The sequence below is a fragment of the Suncus etruscus genome, chromosome X (genome assembly GCF_024139225.1).
Source record: "Suncus etruscus isolate mSunEtr1 chromosome X, mSunEtr1.pri.cur, whole genome shotgun sequence".
Taxonomy (NCBI): domain Eukaryota; kingdom Metazoa; phylum Chordata; class Mammalia; order Eulipotyphla; family Soricidae; genus Suncus; species Suncus etruscus.
Window position 1 is genome coordinate 113211172 of NC_064868.1, and position 11773 is coordinate 113222944.

The window sequence follows — 11773 nt, forward strand, 5'->3', positions numbered from 1 at the left end:
TTCATAGAAGGGCTGCCAGGCAGAGTATCAAATCCAGCATTCCCCTTAGGCAGAGTCAGGAACAGGTCCGGCAGGAATGGTGGGCTGAAGGACTGGAACGATGGGTGGGTGGCAGGAGGGGTGACAGGCTCTTTTGAGGTGGATGAAAACAGGAATGTGAGAGGCTAAGGAAACTGCTTGTAAGGAGGCAGAGATTCAAAGGGTAATCAGAAAGTACTTTGAGAAAATCTACGCCACTAAAAATGAGAACCTGGAAGAAATGGATAAATTCTTGGACTCTTATAATCTTCCACGGTTGAAGGAAGAGGAAGTAGCATATATAAACACACCCATCACTATTGATGAAATTAAAACGGTAATCAAATGTCTGCCGAAAAACAAAAGCCCAGGCCCAGATGGATTCACTAATGAATTCTTTCAAACTTTCCAAGAGGAACTACTACCAATCCTGGCAAGACTCTTTCATGAAATTGAACAAACGGAAACACTTCCAAATAGCTTTTATGAAGCCAACATCACCTTGATACCTAAACCAGACAGAGATGCTACCAAAAATGAAATTTACAGACCAATATCGCTGATGAATGCAGATACAAAGTTCCTCAACAAAATCCTGGCAAATAGGATTCAATGCCTCATTAAGAAGATCATCCACTACGATCAAGTAGGTTTCATCCCAGGAATGCAAGGATGTTTTAACATCCATAAATCTATCAACATATTACACAACATCAATAACAAGAAAAATAAAAACCACATGATCATATCAATAGATGCAGAGAAAGCATTTGATAAGGTCCAACACCCATTCTTGTTCAAAACTCTCAGCAAGATGGGAATGGAAGGAACCTTTCTCAATATAGGTAAGGCCATCAACCACAAGCCAGTGGCAAATATTATCCTCAATAGAGAAAAACTAAAAGCCTTTCCTCTAAATTCTAGCACAAGAAAAGGCTGTCCTCTCTCACCACTCCTATTCAACATAGCACTGGATGTACTTGCTATAACGATTAGGCAAGAAAAAGATATCAAGGTAATCCAGATAGTAAAGGAAGAAGTCAAGCTCTCACTGTTTGCAGATGACATGATACTCTACTTAGAAAACACTAAAGACTCTACCAAAAAGCTTCTGGAAACAATAGACTCATATAGCAAGGTGGCAGGCTACAAAATTAACACACAAAAGTCAATGGCCTTTCTATACACCAATAGTAATAAGGATGAAATGGACATTAAGAAAACAACCCCATTCACAATAGTGCCACACAAACTCAAATATCTTGGAATCAACTTGATTAAAAATGTGAAGGACCTATACAAAGAAAACGATAAAACTCTGCTCCTAGAAATAAGAGAGGACACATGGAAATGAAAACGCATACCCTGCTCATGGATTGCCAGGACTAACATAATCAAAATGGCAATACTCACCAAGGCATTATACAGATTTAATGCTATCCCTCTAAAGATACCCATGACATTCTTCAAAAAGTGGATCAGGCATTTTTGAAATTCATTTGGAACAATAAACACCCTCGAATAGCTAAAGCAATCATTGGGAAAAAGAATATGGGAGGAATTACTTTCCCCAACTTTAAACTGTATTACAAAGCAATAGTTATCAAACCAGCATGGTATTGGAATAAGGACAGACCCTCAGATCAGTGGAATAGGCTTGAATACTCAGAAAATGTTCCCGAGACATACAGTCACCTAATTTTTGATAAAGGAGCAGGAAATCCTAAATAAAGCAGGGAATGCCTCTTCAACAAGTGGTGTTGGCAAACTGGATATGCACTTGCAAAAAATTGAACTTAGACCCCCAGCTAACACTATGTACGAAGGTAAAATTCAAATGGATTAAAGACCTCGATATCAGACCCAAAACTATAAGATATATAGAACACCACATAGGCAAAACACTCCAGGACATTACAGGCATCTTCAAGGAGGAAACTGCACTCTCCAAGCAAGTGAAAGCAGAGATTAGCAGATGGGAATATATTAAGCTGAGAAGCTTCTGCACCTCAAAGGAAATAGTGCCCAGGATACAAGAGCCACCCACTGAGTGGGTGAAACTATTCACCCAATACCCATCAGATAAGGGGCTAATCTCCAAAATATACAAGTTACTGACAGAACTTTTCAAGAAAAAAACATCTAATTCCATCAAAAAATGGGGAGAAGAAATGAACAGACACTTTGACAAAGAAGAAATACAAATGGCCAAAAGACACATGAAAAAGTGCTCCACATCACTAATCATCAGAGATATGCAAATCAAAACAACAATGAGATACCACCTCACACCACAGAGAATGGCACACATCACAAAGGATGAGAATAAACAGTGTTGGCGGAGATGTGGAGAGAAAGTAACTCTTATCAACTGCTGGTGGGAATGCCGTCTAGTTCAACCTTTATGGAAGCGATATGGAGATTCCTCCAAAAACTGGAAATCGAGCTCCCATACGATTCAGCTATACCAGTCCTAGGAATATACCCTAGGAACACAAAAATTCAATACAAAACCCCCTTCCTTACACCTATATTCATTGCAGCACTATTTACCATAGCAAGACTCTGGAAACAACCAAGATGCCCTTCAACAGACGAATGGCTAAAGAAACTGTGGTACATATACACAATGGAATATTATGCAGCTGTCAGGAGAGCTGAAGTCATGAAATTTTCCTATACATGGATGTACACGGAATCTATTATGCTGAGTGAAATAAGCCAGAGAGATAGAGAGAGAAAAACGCAGAATGGTCTCATTCATCTATGGGTTTTAAGAAAAATGATAGACATTCTTGCAATAATAATTTTCAGACACAAAAGAGAAAAGAGCTGGAAGTTCCAGCTCACCTCAGGAAGCTCACCACAAAGAGTGATGAGTTGAGTTAGAGAAATAACTACATTTTGAACTGTCCTAATAATGAGAATGTATGAGGGAAATGGAGAGCCTGTTTAGAGTACAGGCTGGGGTCGGTTGGGGAGGAGGGAGACTTGGGACTTTGGTGATGGGAATGTTGCACTGGTGATGGGTAGTGTTCTTTACATGACTGAAAGCAAACACAATCATGTATGTAATCAATGTGTTTAAATAAATAAAAAAGAAAAAAATGGGGAGAAGAAATAAACAGATGCTTTGATAAAAAAGAGATACAAATGGCCAAAAGGCACATGAAAAAATGCTTTCCTCACTAATCATCAGGGAGATGCAAATCAAAACAATGATGAGGTACCACCTCACATCACAGAGATTGGCGCACATCACAAAGTGCTGGCAGGGATGTGGCGAGAAAGGAACTCTTATCCACTGCTGGTGGGAATGCCGCCTAGTCCAACCTCTATGGAAAGCGATATGGAGATTCCTCCAAAATCTGGAAATTGAGCTCTCATTCAACCCAGCTTTTCCACTTCTATGGATATACCCTAAGAACACAAAAATACAATACAAAAATCCCTTCCTCACACCTATACTTATTGAAGCACTATTCACAATAGCCAGGCTCTGGAAACAGCCAAGATGCCCTTCCACAGACGAATGGCTAAAGAATCTGTGGTACATATACACAATGGAATATTATGCAGCCATCAGGAGAGATGAAGTCATGAAATTTTCCTATACATGGATGCACATGGAATCTATCATGCTGAGTGAAATAAGTCAGAGGGAGAGAGAGACGCAGAATAGTGTCACTCATCTATGGGTTTTAAGAAAAATAAAAGTCATTTTTGCAACAATCCTCAGAGACAATGAGAGGAGAACTTTCACAACCATGTGAATGAATGAGGGAACTGGAAAGCCTGTCTGGAGTACAGGTGGGGGTGGGGTAGGATGGAGGGAGATTTGGGACATTGGTGGTGGGAATGTTGCACTGGTGAAGGGGTGTTGTTTACATGACTGAAACTTAATCACAATCATATATGTCATTAAGATGTTTAAATAAAGGAAAAAAAGAACTAGGTGTTGAGCTATACCACTCCTAGGAATATACTCCAGGAACACAAAAAGACAATACAAAAATCCCTTTCTTACAACTATATTCATTGCAGCACTATTTACCATAGCAAGACTCTGGAAACCACCAAGATGCCCTTCAACAGATGAAGGACTAAAGAAGCTGTGGTACATATACCAATGGAATATTATGTTAGCCATCAGGAGAGATGAAGTCCTGAAAATTTCCTATACATTGATGTACATGGAATCTATTATGCTGAGTTAAATAAATCAGAGAGAGAGAAAGTCACAGAATGGTCTCACCCATCTATGGTTTTTAAGAAAAATGAAAAACATTCTTGCAATAATTTTCAGAGACAATAGAGTTGAGGGCTGGAAGATGCAGCTCACGACCTGAAGCTCACCACAAAAAGCGATGAGTGCTGTTAGAGAAATAACAAAATTAAGACCTATCCTAACAATGTGAATGAATGAGGGAAGTAGAAAGCCTGTCTTGAGTACAGGTGTGGGTGGGGTGGGGAGGAGGTAGATTTGGGACATTGGTGTTGGGAATGTTCCACTGGTGAATGGGGGTGTTCTTTATATGACTGAAATCATACAACTACAATCATATTTGTAATCACGGTGTTTAAATAAAGATAAAAAAATAACTAGAGGTTGGAGTGGTGGCTCAGCAGTAGGGCGTTTGCCTTGCATGTGCAAACCTAGGACTGACTACAGTTTGATCCCCCAGGGTCCCATATGGTTCCCTAAGCCAGGAGCTATTTTTGAGCACATAGTCAGGAGTAACCCCTGAGCCTCACGGTATGTGGTCCCTCCCCCCAAAAATAGGAACTAAATTTTAATATATGAAAACCTCAAAAATGAAAATGGGGACCATAAAGATAGTACAATGGGCAGGGTTCTTTCTTTGTACACAAAGGACCCAGGTTTTATGAGTATTTTCCATATGACAGGAGGGATTCCTGAGCACACAACAAAGAACAATCCCTGATAATCTATGAAAGTGGCCCAAGAACTAATAGAGAAAATACTGTTATAATTTAAAAACAATACATAAGTTGTCATAACGTAAAAAATGAAAGGTATATAAGATTAAATTACGCTGGTGCAAACATCTATGAATAATGCATGTTTTCTTTGCATTTATTTGCACTGATTTTTCTATGCTTATTATAAAATTGAAATCTAAATACGTGCTTTTGCCAACATTCCTCATGAGTCAATCCTGAGAACTCATGCACTCAAGTATATACTTTATTTTTATACAAGCTTTTCTTCTTTCCTTTAATTATTATAACACTGTGGTTTACAATGTTGTTCCTTGAAGCCTCATCCCCTCTATTCTTCCTAGGTAACTTGACCTTACCTGAAATACCCCGCTCATTTCCTGGGAGGGGTCTTGGAAAAGGTAGATAAGGCTTTAACCAGAGAGGATTAGGCCCTTTTTGGTCTTTTGCCAGCATGGAGGTCAAAGGGAATATGGCTGAAAGGAGTTAAGATGCAGGGCTAGCTAAGAATGGCTGAATGCTAAAAGGTTATGATATAGGCCACACATGTGGTGGATAGGGCATGAATAAAGTTGATGCTTCCTGAAGCCTGCCTGTGAGTGAGTTCAATACCCATCACTTTCCTGGACCCCAGAGCCGCCGGTTAATGGGGGATGAAGCCACGTGGCCATGGCCTAAGAATAAAGGTCTCCATCCTTCTCCTTCCAGCAACCTTCACTAATTATTTAATTTTACAGTTCCTAATAGAGATCCTTCAGGTATGCAATGTTCCAATACTAATTCCACCACTGTATGACTTTCCCTCTACATATGTCTTCAGTTTCCCTCCCAACACCAAAGCTGCCCTTCTTCATGGGTATATAAAAGTTATTTCATATTTCTTGTTACAACAAAACAGCAAAAAGAGGCAAAAGGAATATCACAAAATAGATCAGAAATTTTAATTTGTTCTAATTTATTGCTATATCTAACAATGATGTTTCTAAAGTTGTTTAAGTATTTACTAACCTAATTGGTGCTCGTTAAGCCTTCTGTGTTATTATTGTTTTGCTCATTTAACTTGGAGATTTCTACATAACTTTCTCATCAAATTTGCTGTGCATTTAAGTACTGTAAAATTTGGAAGAGGTGGTTTGTGGCCATTTATGCATGAGCTGTGAAGCTTGGCCCCACTAAAGACATTGTGTATGGCAGCTGGTAAATTGGAGAGATGGAGAATTTATCTGCACACATTTAGAAAAGTTCAGAGTTTTAGGCTTGCATCAATCTACCTGGAACACTTTGGCTACATGCTGAGTGTTTGAGTTTAGTTGTGAATCTAATATTCTTAAAATGGTGGAAACTCTAGTAGCTACTTTATTAATTAAAATCACTTGACTAGTTCTCCATATAAAATTTGAAGACACAATTTTAAAATGTATCAGTAATAAATTTTTAGAGCTTTATTGATTCGAAATATATTTGTTACCTAAATGTTACCTAAATTCATAGACATTTACTTCTTATTCTTGCTGTTATATAAGAATGGCTATAATAATTTTCAGAGACAAAAGAGAGGAGGGCTGGAAGTTACAGCTCACCTCATGAAGCTCACCACAAAGAGTGATGAGTTTAGTTAGAGAAATAACTACATTGCGAACTATCCTAACAAAGAGAATGTATGGGGGAAATAGAAAGCCTGTCTAGAGTGCAGGTGGGGGCTATGTGGGGAGGAAGAATATTTGGGACATTGGTGGTGGGAATGTTGCACTGCTGATTGGGGGGGTGTCCTCTTATATGACTGAAAACCAACTACAATGATGTTTGTAACCAAGGTGATTAAATACAATATTAAAAAAAATGGCTTCGTACCAATGGTCTTGCACCTTTGGGTATATCCTTAGTAAGGATGCTTTTATTAAATTAAAAGCTATTTACATACTTTTCAAAATGTATGATATATTTAAACATATCTATAAAATTTTTTGCAGTTTTATTTTCTTTACCTTGTAGATTATGTTCCATAGTAATTGAGCAAAGGGACTCCTTATTTAATAATGTTGTTTTTAATTCTTCTTTTTTCTTTTTAGCCACAACTGTTTTTAATTCTTCATCTTCCTGAGCTACCGTTTTCCTGAAAAATACCTTAATAGGTATAATAAAGAAATATTACTAATTCTCACACATGATAGTAGCATGTAATTTAATGGAGAATGATTTAGATGGTTCTACACCTCTGTGCCTCTTTCAATTATAAATCTCAGGCAACAAATCTAATAAAAATACCATATATATTCTTATCCAATGCTAAGGCCATTAATTAGTTCACAAGTTAAAAAGACTATAAAGTTTTCCAATGTGGGTAATAGATTTTTAAATTAACTTAGCAAGAGCCAATACAATTATTTTATTATTTCTATTTTATTTTTTCCAATTCATCTCTCAATTTTCTGCTCTCTGGAACTTATTTTTAGTTGACACATATCAAAAATTTAAAAGCCATTAATGAAATTTAATTTTAGACTTGTAAATGTTTTGGGGACATACCTGGTAGTGCTCATGACTGATTTTTCTGTAATATGTGGGGTCTCAGTTTAAAATTCCACACAAGGGGTCCGGGCGGTGGCGCTAAAGGTAAGGTGCCTGCCTTGCCTGCGCTAGCCTTGGATGGATGGCGGTTCGATCCCCCGGTGTCCCATATGGTCCCCCAAGCCAGGAGCAACTTCTGAGCACATAGCCAGGAGTAACCCCTGAGCATTACCGGGTGTGGCCCAAAAATCAAAAAAAAAAATTCCACACAAGAAATCTGACAGTCACGGGAAAAGTTTCATTTTGACCAGGGGCTGTCCAGCAGGTTTTTGGATCTTATTTAATCAGTCAAGCTTCTCTCTGAAGCTTTCCATGCCACTTTTATTTGCCAGAGTTTAACATATGTCAGGATTGACATATTTGAGGGTATTTGTGTTACTTAACTCAAAAAAGATGAAAGGAAAATTAAAGTGATTTTACAGACATATGACAACTTCTTTCTCTGTGTTCAGAGATCAAATCTGGCTAGCCCAGTGGATTATATGATATGCTAGGGATCTAACCTGAGTTGGCCACAGAAAAGGCAAATGTCCTACACACTGTTTTATTCTGCAGGCCCATTAATTATCATGTTCAAAAACATTAACTCTTGTATAAAAAGGGGGACATCGTGATGTATATTCATATTCCATTGTAAATTTATAAACACTTCAATGCACATGAAATTATTAAGAATAGTTATCTGGCAAAGGAATATATATAGAAGTTTATGGATTGATGATGGATGAAATGTGGAAGTTTTATCTAAGTCAGTGTCTGTTACTCTAGAAATAAAATGTTAAACTCAAGATTAATATGTTATAACTGATAAAATAAGGAAGGAATTTAAAATAGTGTATAATTCATTAGTATTGTTTAGAAAAATAAGAAAACCTAAATTTTTCTTAAATTGACACTATATAATAATATATTATAATACAATAACAATGGTAAAAACTTGGTAAGTACTTGAATTAAAGATATAACTACCAGATTTCTAAGCTGGACGGATACTGGCAACATTAGCTGAGAAGGAAGTAGAGGAGGTGTGATTGGTGGGTAGACCAATTATGTGTTCAGTTTTGGACATGAGTAGGAGGTGTTTGTGGAACACAGGTACTAAGTCTAGTATGCAGTTGAATATTAGAGTCTGAGACTAAGAAGATAATTCTAGATTGAATTTATATGTGTGTGGGATATAAGTATTAAAGTAGCAGCTAAAACTGCACATGTACTATATTGCAAAAAGTAAGAGTGACTGAAGGCACTTTTTATTGAAGACTTTACTACATTGAGGAAAATATAATCAGAATTATTTTTAATCACAAAATTTATAATGCTTTACACTTTCAAGTGTTTATGAATTTAAGTGCTTTCTAAGTGTTTTATGCATTTTCATTATCTTGGACAGTAATTTGTGCCAGTTGATTGCATCTGACCATTATACATTCTAGGGACCAGGAGTTAGGATTATGAAATTTTTAACAATAAAAAATGTATAGCTATGGCATGTATGAGTTTTGGGGATATTTACCATGTAGGCCAGCATCAGAGAAAGGTAAATAAAAAAAAAGTAAAGGCTCTAGGAATTTTCTTTTCCTCTTTATTTGGGGGGGGGAGGCACACCCAGCTGTGCTCAGGACTTATTTCTAATTTGTGTTTAGGCATTATTCTTAGCAGGGCTCTGAGTAATTTTTGTGGTGCTGGGGTTTGAACCGGGTTGGCTGCATGCAAGAAAAGCACTATGCTATGCTATGCTATATATGCTATACACTATACTATGCTATGCTATGCTATACTATACTATACTATTTTATACTATACTATACTATGCATACTATGCTATGCTACACTATGCTACACCACAGTACATCACACACTACACCACACCACATGACACCACACAACATGACATGACACGACACGACACCACACCATACCACACCACACTACACTATACTATGGTATCTCTCCAGTCCCTTACAGACTTAAAAAAATATAAGGACCATGCTTAGTTTTGTTTGGGGACCTGATTCAACTTCAACTGTAGAGTACCAGTGCCACATCCTATGGTATTCTTTAGGAGCCCTCACAAATGCTCGGCCAAAAAGCTCACTCCCAAATCTTGGAATAGACATTTTAATGACAAATGTTCATGTGTAATAAACTATATATGACTATTTAATTGTTGATTTATATGAATAATTCTAATATTTTATACACAGTTTAGGTAACTTACCTAAAGTTATTGTTGAGGAAATGTATAAAGAGAATTAGTGTAAAGTGAGGATTATAATAGATCTGTTTTATTGTGTATTGTGAAGTTTCAAAGACATATGACTGACCAGTCTCTCACCATTCAAATGTCAGTTCTTTCTTGTTCTGTTTCCTAAAGGGTTGGATTGCAGTTCTCTATCCAGAGTTTCCCTTTCCTTCCAACTTCGGGTGTGCTGTTGCTGTTGTGATCATCCTACAGAAGGTTAGAGGTTAGAAGGACATATTTATTTTCCTCCTTTTCTTTCTGATGGTTTATTATTAATTTCCTGGGGCTGTGTTTTTATGCCTAAGGGGATAGCTTCTGTCAGATGGTGTTCTAGAGCTACAACCATAGAAATAATTTGCTATGGATTCCAGTAAGTGCCTTCTCTTCCTTGTCCCTTCATCAAAGGTGATACTTCTGGCTTCTGGCTATTATTAGCCCATAACTGCAAGATTATCATTATTCATTTCTGACCTCGTTTTTGGGTAAAAAAGTCTGTTTGTTAAACCCTTAATTATCTACTTGATGGTGCCATCTGTTTTCTACATAGACTCTGAAAGGTAATACCTATAGAGTATTTTTAATTAGTTTTTAAAGAACTGTAGTTTACAAAGTTATTGATAGTTGAGTTTTAGGCATATAATATTTCAACACCAATCCCACCATGAGTGTCAAATCCCATAACTAATACTTCCATACTAGACAATCACCAACCTTTCTACCAGTCTCCAACTCTTCCCCACCCACGAACCTGGCTGACATATTAAAATACATAATTTCAGCTTAGATTTCATGTTTTCAGTGTTGTTGAGTCTGTTTTTTGGATATATCACCATACCACTCTTCCACATCCCCAATATAAGTGACAACTAGACCCTAGTATCCTATTACTTTTTTCTTATCTTCTTCCTTTCCAACTTGATTTCATTTCTTCTCTATCCTTTTGCTCCCTAGACCCAAGAATGATCTAGGCATTTTGGTTTCACTATACATTTGCCTTTACATTACAATTCTGAATCCAATTGTTTTATGTACCACAGGTGGTGAGATTTTGCTGTTTGTTTACCTTATTCTGGCTTTTCTACTCAACTTATCTTCCAGTTCCAACCAGGTTGCATTAAATTGTATGATTTTATCATTCAGTGCAGCTGCATACTATCTTATCATGTACATAACCATATCTTAATAATTCATACATGTATTGTTGGGCATATATTGATTCCATAGTTTAGACCCTGTACATATTGCAGCAATGAAAAATGGTGTCCATATATCCTTTTGAATTAGTGTTTCTAATCTCTGGGAATTTAAACCCAAAAAGTAGAGTTTCTGGATCATACGGAACTCAATTCTAAATTTACTGAGGACTTTTCATACTGTGTTTTTCACAGAGATTGAACCAGATCACACCAGCAGTGGACAACAGTTCCTTTTTCACCACATACCTGCTAGAACAGATTGTTTATATGCACTATGCAAACTGGTATAAACTGATATCTCACTGTTGTCTAGATTTAAATTTCTCTAGTGATAAATGACACTGAGCACTTTTTATGTGCCTAGCAGTGATCTGTTAGTCTTTCTCCTAGAAGTATATGTTCATATCTCCTCCCATTTTAATAAGATTTTAGTTTGCTTTTATCTTTGTCGATACCTTATATATTCAAAATATTAATTCATTATTTGAAGTTTTAAATCTGAATATTTCCATTCAATTTGTTTAGTTTTAGCCCATATTTTTGTCATATAGAAAATCTTTAATTTGATGTCATCCCACTTGTGGTTTTGTTGTTGTTGCTCTTATTGCTACCTTTGCCAGTATTACTATTGAAAATGCCTTTGAAGTGCACATTGGGAACATTCTGCTTATGCTTTCCTCAATGTACTTTACTTTCTTCATTTTTTTGCATTTATTTTTTATTTAAAGAAAACATCACATGGTTAACATAGTTGCTAATAATACATTGGTTTCAAGGTAAGTGTTTC